The sequence below is a fragment of the Taeniopygia guttata genome, chromosome 1, assembly GCF_048771995.1.
Source record: "Taeniopygia guttata chromosome 1, bTaeGut7.mat, whole genome shotgun sequence".
In the NCBI taxonomy this organism is placed as follows: Eukaryota; Metazoa; Chordata; class Aves; order Passeriformes; family Estrildidae; genus Taeniopygia; species Taeniopygia guttata.
The window spans coordinates 38,998,175-39,008,616 of record NC_133024.1 but is presented as its reverse complement, the minus strand read 5'-3'; positions in this window follow the sequence as shown (position 1 = coordinate 39,008,616).

Sequence of the window (10,442 nt, the reverse complement as noted above, 5' to 3'; positions counted from 1 at the left end):
AGAAATCATGATAAAAACTAATTAAGAGGAACTAAAACAGAAAAAAAATTACAGGGACAACACTCCTTAAAAGCATTTTGCCAAAGAAATATGCAACCTCTGGCAAAAAAAAGTGTTAGAAAATATTAAAGTACTAAATCCAGACCACACATTTATAGCAGAGCAGATTTTCAGAAAACAAAAGCAGCTGTGCTGAGCCAGACCAAAGGCTGGCCAAGCTCCGTGTCCCACTTCCATCAATGATGACAAGCAGATTTCTAAGGAAGATCAAAATGATGACACATGCTGTGAACGCTCTCTGAAGTCCACAGTGATTTACTACTCAGGAGCTTCTTGAAACAGAAAGAGACCTTTAATAGAATCAGGACTCTGGTATTTCTATCTAATATCTTAAAGTGATATTTTTGTCCACTTCCTTTTTCAATGCATGCAAGCCTTTCAATGTCCAAAACATCCTGAGGAAAATTCTTTCAAAGTGTATCCCATGAAGATGCAGCTGCCCACTTAACACTCGGGTTTGGCTTGGTCTTAGAGTAACCTGGTTTCCAGATGTCAGGGGATAAGTAAGCTAACACTTTACAGGGTAATAAAACTAAATGCAGAAACTGAAGTGAGAGGCAACTTAGAAATTCAGGAGAAAAATACTGACATGAAACTACTTGGATCTATGGAAAAAGCATAGAATCTGCTTTTTTGGCAGCACCAAAGGCCAACCCATGCCAGAGCACAACAGGGCTGACTGACACTTCCCACCATCATATGACTGCTGATCCAGAGAGGATTACAAACACAGGAATGGTAATTTTTGCTCCCCATTGGGTGCTCTAGCCAGCCATTAAATCATTGTGTGCTTACAAGTGGTTCATATACTGCTTGCAGTGTCTTTTTGTATGAAGTAAAGAATACTGAAAGAAAAGTGACCTGGGGAGAGAGAGTTACCTACCTACATATTATGTAGACAACTACCTCCCTTTTTCCCTTTTTTTTTTTTTTTCTTTGAACCTGCCACCTGCTAGCAGCATGGATACTCTCATTCTCACTTTGGAAGAGAAAATGAACCATCTGTCTCTTTTTATCTATTCCTTTTCCCTTATGATAGGACAGATTTCTGTCAATGCCTTCCCTAAATTGTCACTTTTCAGACTGAATGGTCTGGGGCTATTTATGAATTCCCTTGACTGCCATTCTATATTTTTGATTATTCTTTGTGGATTTCTGTGAACCTCTTCCAGTTGTTATATCCTTTTTTAGATTTTGGGATAAGAACTTTTCTACCAACATGATTATATTTTCTGTTTTCTTTTCTAATCTTTTCTTTTAGTTCCTCATGATGCCTTGTGAAGGCTGACCTGGAACAGAGACTAGATGGAGTTAAAGAATAAAGCAGGTATTTATTAAAAGGCCTCAATGGATACACCTTGAGCAGTGCAAGAGCCCAGTCAGGGCTACACCCAAGATGAATTCAAAAATGGTCACAAAATATCCATTTTGAGACCGGCCATGAGGTCTCACACTTTTATAACTTCTGGTCCATCAGCATATTGGAGCTAATTGTCCAATTATAGATTTAGGGTATGAAGTCCTATTCTTCCTGTTTTTCTCTCTCCAGTTCACCATTGTTTATACTCTTGGGCCTGAAATTTGGGTGGTTGTTCTTGGTCCCAAGCTAGGAAAGGAATCGTTTTGTCTACCTACTTTGTGAAGAGAGCTTACTATCCCCTAATAGTATGGGAGCTATATAGTAATAGAAGCTCACAACTACAATTTAAAGCAGTACAGAATCTGAAAAATACAAAAGCTAAAACCTAAGGCATCACTCACACTCAGTTTATTTTTGACCTCTGCTGAACACTGAGCTGACATTTTCATGGAGCTATTCATCATAAGGTCCAATTTCTGAACTGTAACAGTCTGTACAGAGCATATCACTAATGAATAAAGTTTACTTTAAAAGTAGAATCTGTATCCAGATGGGGACAATAAAAAGAAACCAAAACATAAGGTCTGCTTTTTTAGAAGTAAAAGTAAAAAAGGATGATGAAAAAAAAAATAAACTTATAGACAAGTAAAACCAGTATTAAAACATGTATATATTATTTGGTTTATAAGGCAAGGGTTTGGTAGCAAAAGGGTTACAAAGGTTAGGGTTGTCCCTCCATTCAATACAGCTGATTCCAGATGCCTCCAGAAAGGCCCCACTGCCGGCCAAAGCTGTGGCCATCGACAATGCTGGTAACATCTCTGGGATAACATATTTGAGACGAGGTAAAAATACTGCACTGCAGGTATGAAAGGAGTGAGAATATGTGAGAAGGAACAGCCCTGCAGACACCAGGGTCAGCGCAGAAGGAGGGGCAGGAGGTGCTCCAGGCACTGATGCAGAGATTCCCCTGCAGCCCATGGCGCAGACCATGGTGAGGCAGCTGTGCCCTGCAGCCCATGTAGGTCCATGGTGGAGCAAATAACCAAATAGCTCCAGCAGCCCCTGGAGAATCCCAGCCACAGCAGATGGAAGACCAAAGGAGGCCATGACCTCAAGGGAAGCCTTTGCTGGAGTGGGGTCCTGTCAGAAACTGTGGCCCAGGGAGAGATCCAAGCTGAAGCAGTCTGTTCCTGAGGAACTGCACCCTGTAGCAGGGACCAAAGGAGAAATAGTTCATGTAGGACTGTCACCAATGTGAAGGACACCCCAATAGAGCAGAGGAAGACCATGAGGAACAACATTATCCCCATATCCCAGTCCCACAGTACTACTCAGGCCATGAAGGTAGAAAAGTTAGCAGTAAACATAAGCCTGAGAAGAAATGGAGATGTAGGTGGAAGGTGGTTTTAAATTTGTTCTTATTTCTCATTATCCTACTCTGTTGGATAAATAAATTAAATTTACTTCCCTAAAGTAAATGGTGTTTTGCCCATGACGTCAGTCAGTGGATGGTTTCCCTGTCCTTATTTTGACCCAAAAATTTTTCAAACATATTTTTTTCCCTGTCCTGTTGAGAGATGATTGAGATGTTACAAGAACAGAAAAGATGTGGCCACAGCAGAAAAGCTGACTGAATATTTTACATCAGTGTGGAAATAAGAAGGAGCTTTTCCTATGACAAGTGAGTCATTGAAGCAGTCTCAGACTGAAGTGTTAGTGGGGGATTTTTTTAAATAAATTAGTAAAATAAAGAGTAAAATATCTCCAGTACCATATGTGATTCATTCGGAAGCTCTGAAGGAGCTCAAGTAGTAAATTGTGTAATTGTTAACTGTAATATATAATTTATTACTAACTTCACCATTAGCAAAGGAATTTAATTTGACAAAAGCTCCAGATTGATATATTTATCATTCAGGAAGACATGTGAAATTATAGGTCTGTACATTTGACTTCCGTAGTCTGCAAATTGCTAGAAACTCTTGGCAAATTTAGCAGAGAAATAAATGCACATGGAGCAATAAGATAGAAAACAGAGCTTTTGTAGAGGGAAATTGTACTTCACAAAATGTTTAGAGTTTATTAAAGAATCAGTAAGCATGAAGATGACTTTGGTGTAATTGGCAGAGTGGTTTTAGATTTGAAAAACCTTCTTACAAACTCCTAAATAAAGGGAAAAGTTTATGACAAAATGGCAAGAAAGAGTTTTCCCGCCGCGGAAGGATACTGCCGTTAATGTGTCTGAATTATTTGAACCAGGACTTGTGATGTTCATCAGAAGAGATATTCTGTGGAAAGGTGATATGGAAAAATTTGCTAATTACAAAATTATTACTCACTGTATTCAAAAGTGAAATTAATTGCAAAGGTTTGCAGACAGATCTCATGAAACTGAATGAGTCAAGTTCAATGTCACTACATGCAAAGCAACATAAATGGAGGAAAAAAAGATAACATGTGCACAATTTGAGCTTTTTAATTACCTGTTATGGTAAAAGCTCTTGGACTGCTCAGTGGAAAGCAGATAGCATAGTAAGAAATACATTATTAGGAAATTATTAGAAATTACAAAAGAAAAACAGAGAACAAATCAGTCACTGTGATGCTACATAAAGCTGTGGTGTGGTAAAAATGTAAATTCTCTACAATTCGGGTCGCACAAAAAATGATATAGCAGATTATTCTTGAAGCCTTGCTCTTCCCACTTCCAGGTGATATTTTCAGGATTATGGAGCGGGCTAGGCTAGAGGTGTGCCTGACCCCTGTCTATTTGAATTTATAATTATATCAATTGAGCTAATAAAGAATTTTATACCTCCATGTAAAACTTGTGTCTTTAACTCTCGCAAAATCTTTGCAAAAATAACATAAAGAGGTTCCTATCAGCATCTACTTCTTTTTGGTTAATCAAGCAGAGAATTTAGGCTTCTTCTCTAAGCAACCTGTGGCCCTATAAAACACACTTCATCTCTGAAGGCCATATTTCTATGTCTTCCAGAATCTATTCCAAATTACATGCATTTTATAAGGTATTTTCTAGCTGAAATCCATTCTGAAACTTGATTTTTCCTAGCTCAAAATGAGTGAGATACATATCTTGCTTTTCACCATCTATTTTTAGCATAGAATTCTTCCCTGGACAACTTTGCAGGAATATTTAGGTATAACTGTTAATGTGCTATAAATGTCTAACTGATCTGTTAGACCATGGTGGTAATAACACCAAGATTTCGGGTTTGATCCCTGAATGGGCCATTCACTTAAGATTTGGAGTCAATGATCCTTGTTAAGTCTCTTCCAATTCAGAATATTTTGTGATTCTGTGATCTAAAAGCACAGGAAACCTATAGGTATCTTTCATAGTGGGTAGTCTAAAAGTATGTTCCACTTACAGCTGAAATCCATGTCCTTGTACCTTTTTCATTTAGACTATTGAGCAGGAAAAAATAAGAAAAAAATGTTTCATTCATCATCATAATCTTCCTGCTACGAGGAATAGAGGAAGAAGATTGTTTTCGGACACTTTTGGAAACATAGATTGAAGAAAAATCTTTGTCCAAAAGCATGTTGAAGTACCAATGTGTAGTAAATTCAGATACAGTTCAGCTGAATTATAAGACTCTAGGTACAAAATGAATACATCAGCATTCATTTGTAATCCATGGCTTTACACATAGAAGTGAATGAATAATCCCTTAACAAAGGAAAACTGAAGGGATAAAGCAGAGGTCTCATGTTTATTTCCTCACTTTAATGACAAAACCAAGAAAAGGGGTAGAAATGTCACTGACAGTTTTGTGTGATGGATTGGTCTATATGCCTGAGCATTAGGAACAATATCTGAAAGAAGACTGCCTAGTGTGTAAACATTAGATAGAATTGAAAGCGGCAGTTTCCACGGGCCCCCTACCAAGAGAATGCACAGAGGGTGTATGTGCTTTATTGCTTGACACTCATGCATAAAGACAGCACAGCTTCTGCAATCTAAGTGAATCTCCTTAGGTTTAATGTTCCATTGAAATTTTGCTGAAATGTAAAACATATTTCAAAGGAACAAAACATTTTCTCAAACAGAGACCATTTTACTGTCATGGTAGATTTTTCTCTTTTATGTAAACTAATTCCTGAAATAGACATATATTGGAAAAGCCAAACTGTCAGGGTCACTGCTGGCATCACAAAAATGTTCAAAGTAGCATTTTAACATCAAAGAATGCCTGTAATTGAAGCAATCATTCAAAGCATCCCAACAATGCTGCAATAGCTGTACCTGTGCAGCACCCCAAACCCCTTGCAGACTGTGACAGAATCAGATTTCACTGATCCTTGGTTTAGTTTTAACTTCTACTTTGGACCATTTAATTTACAATATGTATTCTGAATCAACTGTATTGACATAACTAAGCAGTGTCAAAGGGCTGCACAGGAGTAAGACTAATTGGCTGAAGGTGGCGGCATTCTGAGTTTCTTAAACCAAATTTGCTGAGAAAGGCAATTTTTCATGAAGCTACAGATGAGGCATAAAAGAACAGAGGGACAGGCTCATTTTTGTTTGAAGAGCAGTAGGAAGGTTTTTTTCCTTCTGTTCTTTTTTTATATTCTACTTAAGAAAGACCACTGGCTAAAATTTCTTTCTTCGTTAAAAGGTTTTTATTATCAATACATTAGTTAGCCTCAGTGCATGATTCATATCAGAAAAACAGTGCAGTTCTGAACACAGAGCACAGACACTCTGAAAAACAAAAGGTATTTGCAATCTAACAACACTCACAACATCTGCCTTGTATAAAACTCATGGGGGAAAATATACATTTAAAAAACAATTTAGTTTAAAAATTGAAATATGAGATTTCAGACTTTTTGGAGAAACAGCAAGGGATAAAATACAGATCTATAGAAAGAAAATGCTGGGCAAAATTAAGGCAAACACATAAAAATGAATTCCCATTAACAACTCTCAATGAGACACTTCTAGTCATATCTCATGTTTTAAGAGGATAGCATACCTATTTCAGTATCAAACTCAAAATATCATCTAAATGACCATGCTGTGATAATACTTCCAGTGCTTCTCACTCAGCATGTATTACAAGAGCTTCATAAGAATTCCATAAAAAGAGGACAAATGTGAATTTTGTAAGCATTTTATTAGGTTTTTTTTCACAATCCTTCAGCTCTGTAGGTAGGTACTCTGTTCATATTTCAGGCCAACTGCCATGAGTATTTGTTGTTCTAAAAGGGTTTTTTCCTCTCTTTAAGTTTGGTTTTTTTTTTTCCTTTTAAACTTCCTTTGTGAGTCTAAAAAGTTAAGAGATCTCTTGCAACTGGTAAGTATCATCTGTCATCATTGGGCTGCTTCCACCACTCCCGCCTATTTAGGAGGCAACCTTGCTTCTTTCTGTGAGCCTCACTCCAGAACAGCTTTGGGTTAAAAAGTCCTATGGCTGACAGATGTAGAAGCTGCAAGCCAGCTCTCTTGGTTGTTTATGGAACAAAGGCTGAATTTCAGCCTGTTCACATTTAGGTGCTAAGCAAAACAGGTTCTCCTCTGGAGGCTTTCAAAGACAGCTGCTGTTCTCCATTCATTATGCAGGAACCCTTGTTATTTACCATTGGAGAATAAAGTGTAAAACTTAGTCCAACTTTCACCTTTATGCCACTCAAACTGGAACCCAGACAAAATATTTTTTTCTTTTATAAGGGGATGGAAACTTTCCTTTAAAACAAAAATTCTCCATGGAAACTGACTGAGAAGAATTGTACTCTGTTTTGTCTGGGGGTTTTGATTTGGAATGTTTTTTCGTCCTTATTTTCTCAATTTAATTTTATTTCATGCAAAGGTACACTGCAGATACTATGAAATATAGTGCATATCAATCTATGTTTTCAGTACTAAGAAACACTTCAGTGTATTCTGCTAAAATTTTGGAAAAAACTGTTTTAAATGAACACCTTATTTGTGTATTTGCTGTTGCCTTTGTCTGTTTACAAGTTTATGTGACCTAATTTTTTCAAATATTTTTTAAATAAATCAATGACTTATATTAAGAACATAAACCCACCTTTGCATGTCATTACAGTAAAGATACAAGCAGACAGAATACTTTTGGGCTAATATATAAACCATATTCATTTGGACTAATTCCTTCTGTTGATGGAAAAAGTGGCTAAAACAGCAACATTGATATAAATTAAGGCCTTTTTCCAGAGGTGTTCTAGAAGCAGATCTGTGGCCAATTAATTCTTAAGCATACCACCAAGAGGGGTAACAACAACACATAAGCTTGGCCTTTTAGACAATTTTGCCTCTACCATAGTGGTACAGATACTGACAGGAGAAAAATTGCTATCCTGAAGCATGGGAAAATTGGTCATCTGAAGAAGATTCCAACTGCAGACTTCCATACAAAGATGATGCTCCTCCTGGTGATATGAGAATATTATGAGAATTAGTTACAGATCCCTTTCCTGCTATGTTTACAACTGACTGTGCTACTGCGAGGAACATTGCCAGAGTAATACAAATAGGTCTGCACACTGCTGGGATTAGTTTCAGTAAACTGTTTTGCTTGTGCATTCAACCATGAATCATTTATGACATGAAAGTATAAAGTAACCGACAAATAGCTCACAATAAAATGGGGCAGTGAAGACATTTGTTAAGAATCTTTTTCTTATGATTGTGAGTACCTTACTGCATCCCTAAAATTCCCTTCTCATGCTTTGATAAAGGATACTGTTAAACAGAAAAGTTCCTCAAGAAATTAAGGTGAAAAGGAATATACCAATGGCTATATTTTAATTGCTTTTGAAAATTTCATTTGGAAAAAAGGTAAGTGGGAGTAGGGAACTGACCAGTACTTTGTTAGCAAAAGATAATTGTGAAAGGAAGCAAAGTCTGACACCTGCATTCCTATTAATATATATATTATTGACATTGCTTGTAAAATATATTGCCCCCATTATGATACAAGTCACAGTGGCAGAGTGTCTTAAAATGGATATGGCCTTGTAATATATAAAAAATGTAGAAACTGGTTTTATAGACAGCTGTAAAATGATTAGGTAAGGCAAAACTCTACTAAATGATGTATGTTTTGTTTCTCCCATACAGTTTTTATCTAGTTTGATATATTCAGCTTGCAGCTGTAACATGACAATACCATGAAACACACACTTCTTCATTCTTACTGATGTGTTAAAATACTCAGGGAAATGCTTCTTGCAGATTTGTTTATTGGTTTTCTTCCATTTCAATTAATAAAAAACCAACCATCAATATGGTTTCTGTAATATTGCCAAATGTTGTCTCTGAATGGGGCTAATTTAATCACAAATACTCAATATTCACAGTAAGGACACCATCATTCATAGACTTCCCTAAAGTAATTGAATTCATAAAGAGAATAGGACACAAGAGTTTGACTCCCTAATGCCAAAGCCTGAATGGACCACTCAACCATAATTTTCATGAACAGACATATCACACACTTTCAGCACTTCAGGTGTTGTGTTTTCCGAATTCCCCAAAAGTTCTCTCCCACTTTCTCTTTGAAAGGATGTTGGTATGACCTAGTTCCCACTGTCACAGCTGTCTGAGCTCTGCTAGTAAGTGACAGACAGTTCACATAGTTAGTAAATGATCTTCACTTGTAAATGGTACTGTTTTCCTTTCCAAAAGCATATTACATATAAGGTTGGTAGAAAAACTTGGGGGGGTCACAGTTCATTAGGGAAATCAGCTGAAGGGCATGCTGCAGCTGGAGTTTATTTTAAATCATGCTGGCATCTGTAAAGCAATGACATCAAAAAATTATTGTCAACAATGCTCTGTGTCTGCTGTGGTCACCTTCCAGGGAATTGATCCAAATGAGGGGGCCTGCAAATCAGGAGTCTGAACTCAAAGCTATGCTCCCAGGAAAATGTGGTGACAGAAAATGCTGGACTAGATTTTCAGCTGGTATAAAATGTATAACATGTAGACTTTAGGACCTCAACTTAGTTTGACATGAGCAGAAGGAAAACAATTTATTGTCTTTCTTTGTACAATGTCATATAATGTATATCAGTATATTAAACATTTAAAGTTGTTTCATGTGGGCACCAGTAGTACAGCTAGGGGCTGTATAAGCAGGATCAAGAAGAGTGACAGAGTCCTGGGAACAGTGGTAAGGTCCTCTGGACCAGAGATAGCCATTCGTCATTCCTTCTGGTCAAAGGGAAGGTGTTTGAGGGCCAGTTCAACCTGGTGAATCAACAAGTGGTTGCAGGCCTGGTGCCAGGGTTTTGGCTACTTTGACCATGGGACTTGCTGTGAGAAACCTGATCTAGTGGAGGCTGATGGACTCTGTCAGAGAAGGGAATGAGCATTTTCTTGCTGAGATGTTGAGGAGGTTTTTAAACAAGTTTTCAGGAGAGGGGAATTTCAACCCATCTTACTCCTACAAATGTCATGCCTGTGCCAACAAGAGATGCTCAGAGTCTGTAAAGAGATCACAGGTAAGCATGAAAGCATCTGAAGAGCAGCCCAAAGTAATTCCAGCCACTCCAGCTGGGCTTCATCTGTGGGCCAACATAAATGCCTCTCGACAAACACACATAACATGGAGAGTAAGCAATAGAAGTAGTAGATGCACCCCAATAGGGCTGTGACCTTATTGACTGTGACTACACTGACATGGGAGGGTGGCTTTGGAATGGAAGGATACAGAATCTTTAGGAAGGACAGTCAAGGAAGGTGAGGAGGGAGTGTCATCCTTTATGTCAATAACCATCTGGAATGCATGGAGCTCTGCCTGGAGACATGAGGAGCTGACCAAGATCAGAATTAAAGAAAAGGCAGAGACAGGTGTCATTACCAAGAATCTGCTACAGGCCACCTGACCAAGCATATGAGTGGAAAGGTGTTTCTAAGATTTTACATCTCATTATCCTGCTCTGATTTTTTAGTAATAAACTCAATATCTCTAAGATGAGTCTATTTTGCCTGTGACAGTAGTCAGTGAGTGATGTCTGCCAT